This window comes from Lonchura striata, chromosome 1 (assembly GCF_046129695.1).
Source record: "Lonchura striata isolate bLonStr1 chromosome 1, bLonStr1.mat, whole genome shotgun sequence".
Classification (NCBI taxonomy): Eukaryota; Metazoa; Chordata; class Aves; order Passeriformes; family Estrildidae; genus Lonchura; species Lonchura striata.
Window position 1 is genome coordinate 63,611,946 of NC_134603.1, and position 19,838 is coordinate 63,631,783.

Genomic DNA, 19,838 nt, shown 5'->3' on the forward strand with positions numbered 1-19,838 from the left:
AACTGTAGACACAGTATTTTTGTGCTAACTTAGATCAATATTAGGCTTGCTGCTTAGCATGTCTAAAATTAGGCTGCCATGAAAGTTCAAGAATGCAAATCAGCACTAAACCCAAGGTCAGTTTAAAAGGTTCAGATAACTCCATAAAGGAAAAAGGGGAAGAGTAGTATAATTTAAGAACACATTTCTGTGCCTGAAAAAAAAAAAAAAAAAAGCAAGTACACATTCTGGGTAGCAAAGGAAAGATGGATTTTTGCTCTAGCTCAGATCAACTAATTTTGTTTTCTTTCCCATCTGTCCTCCATGTGAGTCTGTCCACATGAAAAATCCCGCTTGGTGAAGCCCCACAGGGATGGCATCCATATCACAGCAAAGGCTGGGACTATTCATCACTTTGGTGCCTGGGATAATTTTACAATAACCTTGGCAGGCACACTTCTACGAAAGATGATTTTCAGCTGTAGGCCTGAAACCAGATTAGATCTTGTTCTTTAATCACCCGCATAGTCATATTCCCGACGCTCTTTAGTGAAGTTTCTTTGTGCTATGCATTTCTTCATTTCAGCCTTACACTTTAGATGAATAAAGGGACTGTCTATAAACTCATCTGACACATTCCAGTATTAATCTTGGACAAAAACAAAAGGGATAAAATTCATGTGATATAATTAGTTAAAATGTAATTGAGTTGTGAGTGGAGTTTGTAAAATAGTTAAAGTTTCTGCCCTTCATAAAAGGAATAAAGAATGGAAAGTATTGGGTTGGGGTAATCCCAGACAGAATAGATGAGTAACAATGAAGCTTTCAAAAGAAAGCTCACATATGTCTGTATGACAGTGAGATTTATGATTATTCTGAGTTTTTCACTTCAAAGTACCTTTAAGAATTATTATTGTAAAATAGAACAAGGCAGAGCAAATTTCATATTGTGAACAAAGAAAAATTATCACTGAAAATTATCCACAAAAGCAGAGTGGACAAATGAGCTGAAGTCAACCATTTCTCCTGATTTAAAAGTAGCGGCATACAGAGATTTCTAGAAGAGGAAAGCAAAGTTAAAAGTTCTTCTTTTATGTAATTTACCTTTACTTGGATTTGTAACAACATATTCAAAGTAATGGCCCAGAGTCCAGTGTTCCCTGAGGTTGGTGAAAGCTTCTGATCAGGCTCTAATATCTGTCCATGTGAGTGCACTAGAAGCCCATTTCAGATTGGTTTTCTTTTTAAGTTACAAGCTTGAAAAAAATCTCTGCAGTTTTCAAGAGACAATCAAATGTAACTGTGAAAGATATGCAAACTAGAAACACAGATATTTTCCAAATAATTTTTTTGAGCACCACTCTGTAAAATTTTCACTATGAACTCTATAACCATTAAAAACAAGCTAAATATATTGATGAAATCATGGCCTATTCTTGCTGAATGTAGGTTGATTTATACTAGTGAAGACAAATGGTTCTCAGTAAGCAATCATCAAACTCAAAGTGAAACTCTAGAGTTTTGAACCCACATGACCTGAAGCAGAAACCAATGTTCACACCAACCCTTGTAAGGAAAAATTGCTAATTTTAGAAGAAACATCAGCCATTCAACTGAATAATCAGGGAAGAAAAATAGTTTCATAAATATCAGCAAAACAAACTCATTGTTTTTAATTTATGAAATTTATTGCTGCATCATTTGGCACCTTCTCATTCTTTGAAATAATTATGTGTAATTAAATGTTTTGTAAGAAATAAGTATATACCAATGCCCACTTACCTAGACAACAGCAGCAAAATTTTGAAGAGTACATGTGCTTACATTTTCTTACAGGAGTATATAAAAAAATATGATGGAATTCAAATATTCCTTCCTATGAACATATGTGGTAAGACAATTCTTAATTTCCATGCATGAATTCTGTGAGAAACTTACCTCAAAACTAACAATGAAACTGCATCTTGAGATACTGGAAACTTGGTGATGATCAATGATCAGTCTTATCTATTTGGAAGTAGACTGGTCAAATAAAATTGATATTACCTTTCAGAGGAACTAGAATTTTGCAGAGAGAGGTGTCTGTAGGTGTATCTGTACAGATACATGTAGGGCTCATCCTCCTGATAAAAGGTAGGATCAATTCTTACTTCTCTAGGCCAGCTATATTATATTGACAGGTCTGTTAAAAGTCACTGTGTGCCTCTTTTCCCCCTCATCATACCTCAGATGCTCCCATTTATCCTCTTGTTATTTCCACTATTACAGAAAGCCCTTACCATCCAAAGCTGCATAAGTGGCAGCTTTATATTTTAATTTTTTCCACCAGTGCCTAATTTCCATTGATGTTTCTTTTCCTTTTGTCTGAGAAAAGGCATGATTCATGTTATTTATATAGCAGCCTATACTGAGGAGCTCATTTTGGCTCATAGTTTGTTGGGGTTTTTTTTTGTTTTGTTGCGGGTTTTTTTTGTTTGTTTTTGTTTTGTTTGGTTTGGTTTTTTTGTTTTGTTTGGTTTTTTTTTCCTGTGGGTATTATTTTGTTACAGGAAGGTTCTAACACATGTCACTTCACATAGCCAAAAGTTAGTCCTGTGTGAAATCACTGCAGAAAAGTAAATGGATTAAAACCAGACTGACTGAGTTTAAAATAGAACAGCTAAAAGGAATTGTCACTGTGTGCAGTCATTTACTAGGGAATGCAGAGATTTTTTTACATTCTAGCCTTTGCAAGGGCTTGGAAGGATTATAGAATAACTTTTCTATGAATGTTTGTACATTGTTCAGAAACAGGTGGAGCTATACCCAGGTGGAGCAGCCTAAATGGTTTGGTTAAATACATGTCAGATAAAACAAGTCACTTTATGATGGGAGGACAGGACTGGCAGGATCTTCTTAGGGAGTAAACTGGGTCACACTGGGTATTACCTGCACTCCTTCAGACAACAATCTTACTCTAGAAGAAAGATTTAAGTCTGGCTGTGATTTATAAATTAGTTTCCAATGTTTAAGTTGTTATTTCCAGTTGAGCCGTTACCATTCCTACTGATTGGAGTGACAGGTGTAGGGAATTGTCTTTCTAGCCTATGTGAATATTCGAGAAGATCTTGGAGTCACCACTTATAAACATTGCTGCTGTTTCTACACCTATTTTTTGGGAAACCAAAGCACTTTCTGCATTGGACTGTGAGCCATGCTATGCCTTGGCACTAGTGCGACAAGGGCTCTGTAGACACTTTTCCTAACAAGTCATCTGGTCATCATTTCTGCCTTTCTAACACCATTGTACCAAAATGTTATCAACTTGCCACTCTGGTCAGCCTGTGCAGTCCAAAACCAGGGAGTGGATTAAAATCCACAAAACTGTAGAACGGTAACATATATCTCACTAAAATTTGAGTGTGTATGGCCAGGAACAAGGAGGGAGAAGGTGCTTCTGTCCAGCTCTGGCAATGCATCAGTATTATGCACAATACTATGGGATGCTGACTGAATGAAAACGTTATTCAGTCTCCCAAGAGTATTGCTAATTTTTCCAAAACATAAGAGTGCAAAAAAATTAGAACTGCTTCTTTTGAAAAATGTGTTAAAATAAACCTAGAGCCTCTCCCTCTGGAACAAGATTTAGGAAAACTATAAATAAATATTTTGAAGTTATAAAATCTGAAATAAGATGCACATTTTTACTAGTGACGATAATTAATTACAGGAGTTGCTTATCAAAGGATGTGCTGGATTTTCCACCACCTGAAATATTTCAGTAAATACTGATATGCTAGTGATTATCTCTTGTTCAGACAGAGGTTATGGGCAATGTTATGCAGAAAATCAGATTAGAAACTCATAATGGGCCCTTATAACCATAAAGGTACATGAAAGTCAGTGGCACAAATTTGCAACAGTCAGTGATTTTGTTCAAGGCTGAAAGTTCTAAATGCAGATTTCTGTTTTCCATTCTGAATGATGAAATGCTTAATGAGACAGGAGATGAATTCTGGCTGCAGAATGATAGATTGATGCAATTCTGGTAACTTCAGTGGAAATGCAGGATTTGATATAAGGACTTTTCAAGAACAGAGAAGCATTATTGACACTTAATCAAAAGCTTTTACCCTGAGAAACTTGTTATCACTAGCATTTATTGTAGAGAGTGGACATTTTCTTTTTATCTAGGGAGGGAAAAAAATGGAAATAAGCCTTTTCAAATTATAAATGCATCTGACTGGTTTTACTGTGCCAAACAAGAATCTGTTGTAAAAGGAAATAAATATATGTGAAGTAATCAAAAATAAGTATCTGATTCTTAAAAATCAATCCTAAATTCACTGGCTAAAGATCCTGGTAAGCTATGAGAAGTGCTTTGTTTGAGAAGGAGTTAGGATAACTCGCTCTCATTCTTTCGAGTTGCTATCCAACATACCAAGCATAATCCCACTACTTTACAGGTGGAGCCACATTGCAGCTAGTGACACAGACAGATGACATATTTATTAGCTTGTCAAAGCTTCCTCTGTTTATGGAAGACTCACCCAGCTAAACAAAACAGTCTGCTTCCCATTGGCTAATTGAGCTGGCCCCTGTTGAGAGCCTCAGCAAAGTGCTTGATGAGGCATAAAATGATGATTAATTAATTTACTGCTCAGTTGATCATCAAACTGAGAGGTTTATGATTCTCACAGCGGTCAACACTCTCTCTTCAATGTGCAACAGCATGAGCAGCCTTCATTCTGGCCTGCTGCTGCCTTTGCTATGACCTGAGATATGGTGGCTTAATTCAGGGGAAATGGGGAAAAATTAAGTTTCAAAAGGGATGTACACAGCAACCTCTTTTAGAGAGGCTTGTCAGTGCCAGAATGTTTCTCACAAAGAGGCTTTTCATATCTCAGCATTAATAAAAGCTACTTTGCTGGAGTGGGTTTTGTGGTTGGTTGGTTGTTTTGGTTCAATGAATTATATAAGAAACTCCCTAAAAATAAGTTTCTTCTCTGATTACATGACTAAATTTCAGAATTAGAATGAAGTTATATAGAGACTATAGGGCTCTACAAAGGGCGTAATAATTGCAGATATAGCTGTGCTAGAAGAGATCAAAATGCCAGTAGAAAAACTGAGTTGGGCTCCCTCTTTTTTATTCCTAGAAAATAATTTTAGTAATTTAAAACTCCTTAAAAAGGATTCTTTACATTTGTAGGTTTAATATGAGGCATTCTGTGTATTGTGGACAGCATATTTAAGAACATTATTCAGAAAGCACATTTCTCCATTGCAGCTTGTGTGCACTCACCAAGTGTTTTGCATATGTTTTTATGTGTAAGCTTTTAAATATTTGCACTTAGGCTAATATTCTGACTAACTTTGCCCTGAAATGTTGATGCAATATCCAGTTTATTCCTAATGTGAAGACAACTAAATTCTGCTTAGTTACAGCCATTTACTTCTAGAATAATGGCAGGTGAATCAATATACATATATGAAATTAATTGAATCTTGTGGTTTGATTTTATATATGATGTAGGTGGTGGGATATGTATATTAGCATGTATATGCCAATGCAGACACACTTAGAAGTTTCTTTTATCTCTGTTCTGTAACACTGTCCTGGAGTTGCCAGATGTACTGGAAGACCCCAGGAAATGTTTCCAAAATGTCCGAAGGCCTAAGCATTTCCCTGATTGGGGAATAAATTGTTTGTTAATATAATGGGAAGAGAGGGTCAGTTTGCATGTTAAACTTTCCACCAAGTATGCATAACTCACCCTTAGATAGCGTACTGGCTGGGAAGAAACAAGGCAGAAAATGAAGCTTTTTAATAGAACTTCAGCCCTTTTATTTGTCTCAAAAGAACAATGAGAACAATAAACAAACACAAAGAGGAATTGAGTTAGTGTGGTCACTATATCTTTTGCTTATGAACTATGTTTCATTAACTCAACCTTTAGGAAACTTCCTCTAGCTTAGATAAACCACTGGAAGCAGCCTCTTTTTCTCAGAAAAGTGGTGTACAGAAACATTAGTTTGTGCCTTTACACAGAATATGCTCTATCTAGTGTAGTGAAAAAGCTCAGAAAGAAACAGAGCTACAAAACCAAGAAATTCTGATAGAGAAATTTGAAGACAAGAAAAAAAGGAAAGGAAAACAGTGAAAGACAAGATGAAACATCATATTCCAAGAACTTGCACTTTTGTCAAGGAATGGTAGAAGTCTAACTAAGTAATGTAAATTGCAAGATTACAGGGACTTATTTAAATTAAACACTTTTTAAAACACAAATCATCATTTGGAAAAATGCATGTTTAAAAAATGCATACATGAGAAATTACTTTCAAAATATTTAGGAGCAGAAATGGAAAAGTATTAAATGCGAACATTTGTGACAATTTGACAGAGCAGACTTCTGTTGACACTTGGGTAAATAAATGGTGTATGTATTGTGAGTCTTTTGAAGTTGGAAGCCTTTTGCCTCTAAGAATGGAAGTACTGAAATTGCACAGATTGTATAAGAAGGAGCTCTGACAGCAAATTTCAAAATCATTATCCAGTCAAAGAGACAGTTCTACTGTTACCTGCTGCTTTATGCTCATACTTTCAGATTTGCAAAACACTGCAGATGGAACTTAGAAACTTGCCCAGACAAGAATGTAGGCAGGTAGACTTAACTCTGCCATGATCTTTGTTGTTGGCTGGTTATGGTTCTTCTAGGCATGTTCTGTTCTACTTTATGTTGCTATTCTGAGTAAGACTAACCACAGAATGGAAGCTCTACAGCCCTATCTGCAGTGGACATTTTTCTGCATAAAAACTTGTCTTCCTCTGATTTTTCCCCACTGTTCTATATCTTCTCATGATCTAAAATTCATCATTCTGTACCAATGTCTGCTTTCTCTCATACTTCTTTTTACGATTCCCTTTTGAGGCTCTGTATAAAGATGCATAGTGCTTCATTTTTTATGGCTTCATAAAATGTAATGGCCAAAAACCCATTAGCTAATCTGGTTGGCTACCTTTGAAACATGGGCTGTAGAATTTCACCTGGTTATCCTTGCACTGAGCTGAATAATGTGTACTTGACTGAAGTGTATCTTCCAGATGGATATCAAGTTTTGATTTGAAGACATCAAAGGCCACTTCCCTGACAGTTTTGAAAACATCAAAGAGTACTGAGCTTATGGAAGATAAAAGAAAAATGAGCTAATTGCCTGGATGCTAAAGGGAAATTTACAGCAAATATTTTGGTCCTATTCTGGCTTTTAAAAATCTGGCTTTCTGGAAAGGCTACAAGCCATTATTACACACATATTTTAAAATGGCTTTCTCTTTTTTTTTTTTTGGAATTGAAGCTTCACATGAAGCTGCTCTTGAGGAAAAAAGTTGAGGAAAATAGTTCAACACTGGCACCCTTTGTATAAGCTGAAGCAGAAAAAAAATTATATGCATGAATATATCATACTCTCTTAGTTAAAGAGATAAGGGGAAGGGGAAGGGTAAAGGAAGAGGTGACATCATAATCCAACTATCTCAAAGGGATGTATAATGTGCCTTTAAACACTGTTTTCTCTTCCCTTCTCATTCTGTCATAGCAAAATAAACGTTCATACAATTTCCTTCTAATAAGTGTTTTCCTATTCTTTACATTTATTTAAATATTTAAAATTTTACAATTTTTAATATATCATATGTTCTACTTTCCTATTAGAATAAATTAATAATGCTAAGAATATATTTCTGACTAATTTAATTAGCTAGTAGTATTGTAGGTCAGACACTTTTCCATGTAGAAATATTGAAATTATATTTAAATTAACATTTGCATCTTATATTTGGCCTTTTCTGAGAGCATTCAGTTTTGTGCTTGAATAATCAATTAATAATTATTTTATATTTTATGACTGAAGTGTCTATCAGAACTAACCATCTTCAATAGTAACTTGAGCCATCACCTGTTAGCTGGCATGGGCACAAGGACCTAGCTTGTGCTAGGTATATCAAATATCAAATATTTCCTAGCTTGGAAATATTTGATAAAAATAGTTTTGATAACAGATTGAATTACATTGAAATAGTTAAAGAATTATCAATACTGTTGAAACCAGAATCAAGAATATTATAAAAACTTCTATTTGTATTATATGTATTATAAAAATACATGGCACTTAAGACAGCATGAAAGTCTCCGAACAACATGACTGAGAAGAGTGTGAGACCTTTCTTACACACTTATTTCATAGATTAGCCTCTATGAACTATTACTCATTATAGCAGTTACAAAATAAATTAAAATAAAGATTTTTAATTAGAACATTTTATCTTCCAAAAATATGATGATTCTTCAACAAGAAAATACTCCTGTTATTCTAATAGTTCATAGTTTACGATAATGATCTAGGGAGAGTTCACATTAATTACAAATAACCATTGTTAAATCACATTTTTCTGGCAGTAGGTTCAGCCATAGTATATGGACAGCTCCTGGAAGAACAAACTCACTCATAACTGGGCTATGTTCCTATAACAAAGTCGTGTGGGCATGGTGAAACCTCAACATTTTATCAGATAGCTCTATCAGTTGATGGATTTGCCATTAAATATCTTTTCTGGTACATCCTCCTGCCCTCCAAGTTTGCAATATTCAAAAGGTCATTGTTGATGGTAAGACCTAATCTGGTACTCCCTGTCCACACACACTTATCAAGGCACGACCCAGGCCTGTTGAGAAACACAAAGGACTTTGACTTTTTTCACTGGACCTGAGAATTTTTTAAGTACACATGTGGATACAGGTGTATGCACTTCTCTTCCTGTGTGTGTGTGTGTGTGTAAATAGATTATAGCATAAATGTTGTCTTGGATCTCTAATTAAGTAATTGTTGTAATTGTAGTTAATGCTAGTGAATTACTTTATAAATGTTAAGTTAATCACTGGTTAAGTGCTACCATACCCTTTTGCATCCTTATCTTTTTGCATCTCTGGTATCCATGTGAACCATTCCAAACTGATTCTAGTCCTATTTTTTTTTTTTTTTCTGGAACATTTCATCCGTGTAGTAAGTAAAAGAGTGAACCTTGACATTGAACTTGGCAATGTATTGGTAACTTTTTGCCAATACATATTATGGTGATTGTTTAAGCAGCCAAAACCCTAATTCATGGCAACATACTCCCCAAATATAATATTTAGTGGGTTGAAAAATTTCTTCTTCAGTCACTGAACCAAACTACTTATCCTTTAAGAAATGTAACCCATTATTAATTGTTTTGCTGGAGCTGATATTGGAAGAAGTGACGATGAAGAACGGGTAGAAAAGACACAACTCAGTTGGACTTGGGAAGCACTGTGATTAAATCCACAAGGACGGAACATGCATTCTGTTGGGAAGGAATGAGTAGGATGAGCAAAATGAGATGAGAAGTGAAATATATTATTACTATTAAAAAGGACTATTCTTATACTGATCTAGAAAAAATCCCCAAAAACATTTGGTATGGAAGTGATCCTGCATAGAGTTTACCAAAAAAAGGCTATTTCACATGTATTCATGAACTGAGCTATTAAACCTTCCACACTCCTTTCCATTTCTCTATTAATATGGAATCTGTAAAAATCATAACATTAAATTAAAATCGAGGCATGCAGGGTGATATAAAAAATCTCTTAACTGAAGTAGATTTTAGATAATCAGCTGACATACCTAATTCCTCAAAGCGTATCTATTGCACAGAGTTTCCCAACCTTCTTATTCCCTTTCAGTAAGATTATCAGGATAAGGATGACACCTGAGGACTACTATAAGACCACTTTCTAAATTTCTTCCCTATTTTTCTTAAACAATATCAGTCCATGAACCAGGACTCCACTTCAAAAGGCACAATGCAGTAGAAAATTTTGTTTCAGAAGTTGCAAAACCCAGATAGATATATTATAGACAGAATGTAACAGTTCTTTCCAGCCAGGAATGCAGAGCTGGTTTAATAAACAAATGTTTTCTTAAACTGAAGAACACCTTGCTAGGACAGATCAAGACAGACACCCTAATAGTTCTTGAATGGTTTCCATTATATGGTCCTGATTTCGAGTAGATTTGATTGGAGTTTTTTCACCTGTCATTTCATTAACTACCTGGTACCTATTTTTCAACCCCAGACCCTTTTTTTTTTCCTTTTTCTTTCTCTTTCTTTTTATAGGATGACAGTCTCATTTCCCCAACAGAAAAGTCGCAATTCTTTGTTTTTTTATAGAACTATTTTGTTCTTGCTGTTGTCAGTGTTTGAATCACCAAGATGCATTTATTGTCAGCAAAAGAAGAAAATAGATATATTTATAAAATTAAGTTAAATTTCAGAAAATAATCAAGTTTCCTCACACAGCCTGAATATGAATTAGATATATTTAGCTCTAAACCCTTCCTTCTCCATTATCTAGCATCAGATTGAAACTGATTTTGAAAATAAATTTCTTCCTTGTAACTTAAAATCTCCTCAAGTGTAAATTTTGCTGTGGATTTTTGTTTTTCTTTTTTTCACACTTTCTCCATTTATTTTAACAACTAAAATTATAATGAATGCAATTTTGTTAAAGTCACTGTCTTTGGAAACCATCCTGGGATGTGTTTATTAAAACTAGACCTCCATATTTGTCACAAATTAAATGAATAAAAAATCTAAATCAACTGCCATGATTTCAGTTAGACACCAATTTAGATTGCCAAGGTTTTTTAAAAAAGTTAAAAGATAAAAATATTACATTTAAGCTTAACACTTTTGTTTAATACATTTTTCCCAATCATAAATACTTATATGCTTTCATTCTGCTTTTCCATGATCCTTTTAAATAGGAAAAAAAAAATCCTAAATAATCCTATTTAAAATAAATCAGATACCAAAATTCTTCTCAGCTTAAAATTAATTTTTACATACATATATTTTGATTATTGATCACCATAAGTTTCAAGAGAGTGGGTAGGAGTGGAGAGTTACAGCTTCAGGTAGCAGAGCTTGGCTAAGCTCTACTGTCAGAGCTTGGATACTTTCACAAAAGTAAGTCTTAAAAGACCTATCAAAGCCAATGAAATAAGAAAACAAATAACACTGTAAATTGAAAAGAATAAGTGTAGTGTTTAATGAGCACTTATAGACCAATAACCTGCAACTAATGTAACTATAGATTTTTGCTTTGGCTATTCATAGCTCTAAAAGGCAGTCATTTGAAGCTGTACAGAAAATAGGGTGAAGTGATGGCTAACAAAAATGCATTTTATTAAAAACTAAATTAAATAAGACTAAATTGGAAGTAGATGAAAAAATCTGCTTAGTTTAATGCACCCTTGGCTGTTTGTACCGTTCAGTCTTGATGGTCTTTTAGCATGTAACATCGTGAGGTCAAAATATCAGCATTTATTTTGCCATTGCCAGCATTTCTACCAGAAACCACAATTTAGTTTGATATTTTTTACAAATAACCTGTAAGCTAGAAATGCCCTTTCATAAGTAAGCACTTGACCTTCTAAAGCCATCCAATAGCAAGGACTGTACATTGCAAATTGTACAGTCCCTATGTGGGACTGAATTAAAAAAAAAATCTTTATTTGTAATGGGCACTAGCTCACCAAGGATAAGTCGCTTCCTGTTTTAAATAACAGGTCTCTTTTAAAATAAATGGTCTTATGCCTTTTATACCAAAATAGAAATAAATTTTCAGCAGCTTGTTTTCTACCAGAATTAAAGGGAGCTTAGAATCTCAAGATGTAGCCATAGGAAAGCTCTATTATACCACATGGACCAAACAGGTTTTCTAAGATGATGTAAACTGCTGATCATAAATACAAGACATGCTGCACATTTTGAGATCAAATTGCATTGTTTATATCTGTTAATGTAATAAACTCAATTCAGCTGTTGTAGGGCTAACTCTCCATTATAAATTTGTGCAAAACATGAAGCAAAACCAGGCATCATATGTGTCACCATGTGTCTCAGTATCAGATGTGATATAAGCAAATAAATACCTGCGATAACAGTGCAAGAGTAGTCTGGTGATGGAGCTACATGTTGAATTAAAAAAAGGTGTTTTAAATGCATTTTGCATTTATTTCAGTGAACTTTTAAGTAAAATGTTAAGCAATAAAAGCCAAAACCTCAAAAAATAGATTCTATATAATCAGCTATTTAAGTGATTAAACCCAGATATTTTTTGGGAGTGGGGACTCTTCTTATAAACTTTCTGTGCACATTTATTGCTCTGGAGAATGCCTGTGTGGGCCTGCCAGGTGTATATGGATGCCACACCAATAATCCTTTTACCTACAGAGCTCTGATATACAAGGGCATGGTCTGGAGGGTGTTTTCCCATTGAACTTGCAAAGCTGCAACATGTAAAGCAGTTTGAGTTTCTTAGATCATCAAAAGGTTGTCTCTGCTATGTGGAAGAGAAGTTAGGCATCTCTGATGAGTTCAACAAGGCAGGAATGCAAGCATACATTGAATATGTAGAGTGCCTCAGCCTGCTGATGAGAAAATCAAGGTATTACTTAGCAGCAACAGACCAATTGATTTGAGCACCTTCTGCTGAACTCTTGAGATTTGTTTGGAATTTGCTGTCCTGATGAATAAAAAAATAGAAATCCTTTTCCCTCCCTACTAACAGTCTGAAACAATGAAACAAAAAAGGGGTATAAGACAGACAAAGCACTGCTGGGAATTCTCTTCTTATTTGTGCTACTGTAAGGATTCAGCATTAAATATTAATGCATGTTCATATAGCACACCAAGATAGAGCAAAGAGCACATTTTCACACCAATCCTCTCATCCCCCTGTGAAATTTTAGAAGATGTAGGATTTGGGTGCACCATTGCTCTGACAGCAAGGTTTGTTGCCAGGCAGTTGTGACATCACTTTGGAGTAGCGATGGACAATGAGCACCTGACCAAGCTCCTTTGGGACAGTGCTCAGAGAATCACAATTCCTGGGACAGGTTGCCACTGCAGCTGTGTTAGAAGAGATGATCACCACTTTATCTCTCTCTGCTGTAGCTACCACAGTTTGTTGGCATTTTCTGAGGGTGAAGAATGAGGCAGGATTTTCAGGGGTACTTAAAAAGGTTGACCACCCACACCATGAAGAAGGAAAGGAACATAACAGCTTCTGAGATTCCCATAAGGCTCCTCATTGTTTCTTGCAATTTTAAACACGGAAACCAGAAATATGTAAATAAATAATTTGCAAACTGCAGTAAATACTTCCATTTTTAAAAATACATCAACAATTTAATAAAAGTATCATTTGTCTTTTTTTTCCCAGCACATACAATAGACCACAGCTTAGTTATGAAGACAATGCAGTAATTCTGAATTTGCACACTTTTAATTCAACCGTGGCTTTCATCTCAGAGTTGCTTAGTATAAATCCTGGGGAGGAGGGAGAAGAAACAAAAACCCTAAAAAATGGGCCATGCCTAGTACACTAATGCAAAAATTAAGAATAATAATATATTTTAAGCTATATAGCCACATGAACAAAAATAAATTGGAGTATTTAAAAAACCAGAAAAATTCAAAAAATTAGAGGAAAAAGGGAAAAAAAAAATTTAAATTAGAGCAACCCCAAAGAATGGTGGGTACACTGCTCTTTGTTCAGAAGGCAATGCAGGAGTTCTACAGAACTTTGGAGGCCGAGTTCAATTTATCTGTCCCTGGAGCTGGGTAACTTCAAGCTCCGGGGTACAGTGTAATTCAAGAAGCATTGGATCGGGAATAAAACTCAAATTACTTCTTTCTCTATAAGTGTGTTGTCCAGTAAATTAGAGTAATGTATTTTTTCCCCTCCAGAATGTTGATTTGTCAATGCAAACATAGCTTCCAACACGACAGAACACTTACTCTAGCAAATCCTATAAGTAATTACAGCTTTTGCTTGAGAAATCTGTATTTTAAGATGAAAAGTGCTTGGGCAGAGACTGGTAGTCAAAATAGCAATAAGGTGACTTTTGTGTTCTGTTGCATAGGAGGAGGTGACTGGTGCTTCTGTGCCTGTAGAACCTTGTTTGAATGAATTCTCAAATTAGCTTAAGGGTATAAGAAGATTTAGGGCAGTGATTTCTGATGTACCAAACCCCCGAGAAGTATCACACAGTTATTCATAGTTTGATGTCCTGCATTACACGTTCCTTGTTCAGCATCTAGTACAACCAACTTGTGATGCAGGGAAGGTGGACAGAAATGTTCATTAATAACTCCCCTCCTTAGAAAACAAATTCTGTTAAGGAGAGAAATAGTTTCTTTAACCCGCAAGTATGGTGGAGAAAAGTTTATAAAAACATATAAATTTACTCAGGCCCTGACACTTATCTTGTCCCCAGAGCATATCTTGAATTATTCTTTCCAAATCTGTTCAGACATAACTTGGCCAGGTGCTACAAACTCCTCTCTTGTTTTGGTATCTTTAAGCAGTTTTATCAGCTCTTCAGATAAAATATTAATGCCTGGGGTTCTGTTCTTAGGCACCTATTTCTTCATCTTTAACCAGATCAGGAATTCAGGAAGCTGAATTTTAATAATCTTTGGCATTCCTGTTGTCGTAAGACATAGAATACTTATAGTAGCCAAATGTGTCAGATCAATTCATAAGGTGATGCAGCTTGGAATAGCTCCCAAAAAAGCCACATCCAGTAGACATAACTAACCTCAAAAGCAGGAAGCTGGTAAAAATGTAATAAACTTTTAATGATTTTTTTTTTTTATGTACAAATTACTTTCTTGGTGTATTTTTCTACAGTGGAATCTAATTCAACAGTAACACACTGAAAGAAGGAGATTTCAAGAAAAAAAAGAAAGAACAAACAACTTTTAGAATTTTACACATGAAGATATAAGTAAAACAGTCTCCCTGGAGAAATGGTAGCAGCACCAAGCCTGAGAGAGTTCAAGAAGATTTTGGAAAATACTCTCAGGTATGTGGTGCAACTCTTGGGGATGTCCTGTGCAGGGCCAGGTCCTGAGCTGAACTCAGGGATACTTCTGGGTCCCTTCCAATGCAGCTTATTCTGTGATACTATGAGTCTGTGGCACAGGGAAGTTAAAACTCAAAGTTTTAATTTCAAGGTGCTGGGGGGTGGGAATTCAGAGAAGGGGAACAGTGAGCTACGACAGTGATTAGAGAAGGGGAACTGGAAGGAATCACAGGACTTCCACACAAGTTTCTCCATAAGGCTCCACAAAACAGGTGTTGTCCTGTCTCCTCCTCAGCTGCCCTCCTTAGCAATACTGAGTCATCGGAGCTAAATCTACCATCATAATGCCATTTCCATAAAGGCAGATGTTGTAAGGTCATTAAATATAGGGTTTATCAGTATTTTAAACCTCACTTGAGGAAAACATTAAGCCATGGTTTGTAAAGGCTTAGCTTTGTTTTAATGTAAATAGTGGAGTTTTACATACCTATGAATATACACCTGTCCCTTTTTTTTTTCCATCTGGTCACAAAGGAGTCAATCCAACACCATCCTTACTGGATAAATTTTTCACAATAAGTTTATTCACAATTCATAAATAATTTTACATTACAACACACCAAAGTGTTCACTTTATGTTCAGAATAATGAAAGGAGCAATAAAATCTATTCAAGTTAAAATCTATTCTAATTTTTGGAATTCCAAAGGATTGTTTGGTTTCTGAAATCTGGATTATTTTTTACTAATCAAAGTAAAAATATCTTTCTACCAAAGACTGCTGATGTCAAAGCATCATTGTGTTATAAACCCTAAAACATTTATTATTGTAAGGAATAAGAAAAGGTATTAAAAAAAACCCAACAAAAACAATAAACCCCAAAAAAACAAACATGCACCCTAGTAAGACTTTTAATGGAGAGCACCCCAGTAGTGCTTCTTTGCCTTTTTTCCAAAGAGAAATTGACCTCAAATGCCTTCAAAGAATAGATTTCATGTCATGGAATATATTTAGAAGAGAGGCACTTAGCCCACATCAAAACAATTAGGACTTTAGGGTCAATTTTGTCTTAAGTTCCATCAGAGAAGAAAAATTACAGATTTTGACACTATATTCACAGTTTGTATCTTCTTTTCAGAAAGAGAGACCAGCTACTTCATCATTTTAAATGCTACTAAGGGGCAACTTCATAAAGAAATGCAATCAAAATAGGGATATAGTTTGCAGGTTTCTCCAAAAGAAGCTTTACTTATAGCCCCAGCTGGAGAAGAGAAATTTTTATACCAGTGGCTCTTCTGCTTCTTTGATGCCACAATCTAGCAATCAATATTTTACTCTTCAAGATGGCCAGAAACATTCAATTTTTAAAGGATTTGTGAAGCATCTTTATGCTGTATATGTACCCGTAGTGATATTTTGGAATATTTTGACTTTTTGAAATTGTTTTCAAAAAGAAGTATTGTTTGTATACATGTATGTGTGTATGAATGTGCTTTAAATTTTAAATAACAGAATCATAGTAAGATGTATTGCATTCTATGAATAAAATCCACATTCTGGTCCAAGCTAAGCCGACAAAATGCATTTCTATTGTGTATAATATACAGTTATTATCCATTTATTTATTATTATTTTTGTAATCTGTGTTTTTTATCTTACTCTTTCCTTAAAAATGAAAATGTTGGGTTTTTTTTTTTTTTTTATCTGATACAGAAAAAGATTGATCATGCTTGTGATTCCAGGTTTATCCATCAGATATCCATAAATATTTCTTGCTTGAATTAAGAATTTGACACCTTCCTAACAAGGGAGTTTCAGATTTTTTTTCTTTAGATTCCCAGCAGAGAAAGGCAAAGATATTTACTGTAAGAATTGACTGACACAGCTCATAGCAAGAATGAAGAACAGGTAATGGATTTCTCAAACATTTAAATAATCAGAGAAGCATTAATGTGCAAAGCACCCTGCATCTTTTGGAATTACTCTTTTACTATACACTTTTAAAACATCACAAAAGCTTTTATGTGTCCTTTATGCACAAATGTTTACTCTTATGCCTGCGTGCTTCTCTATGAGTGAACACAATGGAAGTATAGTAAATGACATATATGTTTGCTTCCTGCAAACACTTCAGAAAGTAAACCAGCTAGCAAGAGTGTTTACTAATTCAAAAACTCCACATGAGAACTGCTGAATATGGAGACTGGCTTCTTAATTGCAGTTATGCAGCATGACAGTCTGATTCTAACTTTTACATATGCACAATTAACTAACAGCAGGATCATCCCATCCTTCAGCCAGTCTGGTCAGCTGCCCAGAGATGCTAAATCAGAGGGGTGGTGTGCCTGGAGCACTTTCCAACACAGTTTCTGTTACATTGGTTGTTAGCTACTCACATACAAGAAAGAGGATTAACAGCATTGTTTTTTCCACAGTAACAATCAAAACAACTTGGGACAGGGCTGGGTAACTATCCTGGCACATTGGGGTGGTTTGTGTCAGATATTCAATGCTGACAAAAAACAAACTTCATATCAATGAACAACAGGCCTCATAATCAGAAAAAACAAGGGAATTGTTGGAAGGGTAGAAAGGGGTGTTTATGGTTTGGGATTGGAGATCTAACACAAAAAGCAGCCTTAGGAAGCATCAGAAAAGCTTCTATAGACATTCTTGGAGGTTTTTTGTGGCAGGCCAAAACCCATGACACAGTATTTACAGCAAGACTGAGGAGAATTCAGATTTTCTGATAACTAATCTTGGAAATTATTCACAAGGTTATCATTGTGATTTTGTTTTAGAAGTCTAATAAAATATGTTCAGCTAATTGCTCAAGTAGACTTTGGTTCTTATTAAGTGACAGAGTCAAAGAGAAGTAGGCTAAGCCATTTGTGAATTATGATGATGCTTGCATCCAAAAGGCTTTGGAAGGGAATAATTATGAAACGTCTGTCATTTCATCATAGCAGTCTGTCTTCAATCAAAGCATGTTGTAAATAGAAGTGTTCAGAAATTATCAAAGGAAACAAAGTTTTGTCAAAAAATGCTACTTCATACAGTCTGAAGTTTTTCATTTAAAACATCTTGGTTTCAATGAGGTTTTAGCAAACTCAAGACAGAGTTCAAAGAGAACCCTGCCTGGATCCCTGCAGAGTCTGCCTGGACTATGGACATTGGAAACAGCCACCACAGGTCAGATCAAAACTAAATTAAAAAAAAAAAAAACTTCCAGTGAACTTGGAATCCCAGTTTTGGGCCAACTGTGGTTATGAGGTAATTTTACTGCTATTTAAAAAAGACATCTAGCAGCTACAGCTCAGGAGAGTTTTTATGGAATGGATTTTTATCTTCAAGAAGAGACATAAATGATTTATAATTAAAAGAATATGATTAAAATGCAGGTTGCTCTTCTGCTATAATCTCTAAAAAGTCTCTGAAAATAAAACAAATTAGCTGACATTTAAAGAATGTGTGCATTAAATACATACATGTAAAAATAAATTTCCTAGTGTTACAGATTCCTGCCTCACAGCATTCATTTGCTATATTTGATGAATTTTGAAAAACAATTACATACACATTCATGACCAAAATGTAAAGTGAATACATGAATTCTTGCACATATAAAGTATGACTGCAGTAATTTTACATAAATATGTTCAGGGTAATTTTCTATTCAGGAGATAAATGCATAAAATCTTAAAAGATAATTTTTCCATACTTTGGTTTTTTAGAATGGTTTCAGGTATCTCTTGATACCACTAATAAAGTAGTTTAAGGTTGTAGCGTATATGGACTATGTGCACAACATACATAAATATGGAAATTAAACTATCCAAATTAGTAGGTACATTTTCAGAAATACAGAGGACTTGGTGGTGGTAAAAGCATTGAAATATGCCTAGAATACCATTACATTTGTTTTTTTCTTCACCAAAGTGACTAGCACACATATCAAATACAAAAGATTTGCCTATCTTGAATGTTTCCTGCCTCAAAGCATGCTGGCAATAGCACATCATGCTAACATAGGAAGAGTCAGTAGACTAAGTGAAGGGTACTCACCCAGGCAAATATTTTAGCATTATCATCTTGTGCAAGATACCTAACACAACAGTGTCTTTAAAGCTCATAAAAGTTCTCAAATAGTTTTTTAAATCTAGATTTTTTTTCTGAGCCTTTCTGTCTGCACTAAAAATAAGAACAGTGGTGTGTTTCTTATCAACTTATTTGAAAGAAGAATCCTATTGAAAACTAAACTCATTTCAGTTACATGCTGAAATGACTGTGCTAAAGGGCCTTACTGTATAAATGGAGCACACAAGCCAAAAACAATACAAACGTTTAGCTGCTGGCTTTAGCCAGTCTCTCTCAGTGCAAATCATAATTGCTTTAGGACTTTCTGAATCCACTTTTGAATTCAAAGCTTCAGACAAATAATTGGATTTCCTGAAAACATGCTGAGCTATGTTGCTCTCCCTGTCTTGCTTCATGTCCTCAGGGCTCCAGTCTCTGCTTTATATCAAGCTGCACCTAGTAGGCTAATTGGAGGGATGGGTAGATCACTCTGCATTAACATGTCCATCTGTATTAAATAAAATCTCTTCAACAGTCTTTGTCATCTTCACCAGAATTATCACTTCAGAGTTGAAAAAACAGGAAATCAAGTAAAAGTGTCTGTGTAATTTACCAATGGCTCTGGTGTCTTAGCCCTGTAGACCTATGATCCAAGCCAATTACATACTAGCTGACTTATTTTTACAGTACTTTGACATTGTATACTCACTTCATGTGTCTCACTGACTGCAGGGCAGCTCTAAATATGCTCTGGGCTATCTGCCTAGACATTTCTTGCTCTAGGTAATGTACAGTTGAAACACCATTTGAGTTTGATCTGTGAGGCTTGTAAATATGTAATAT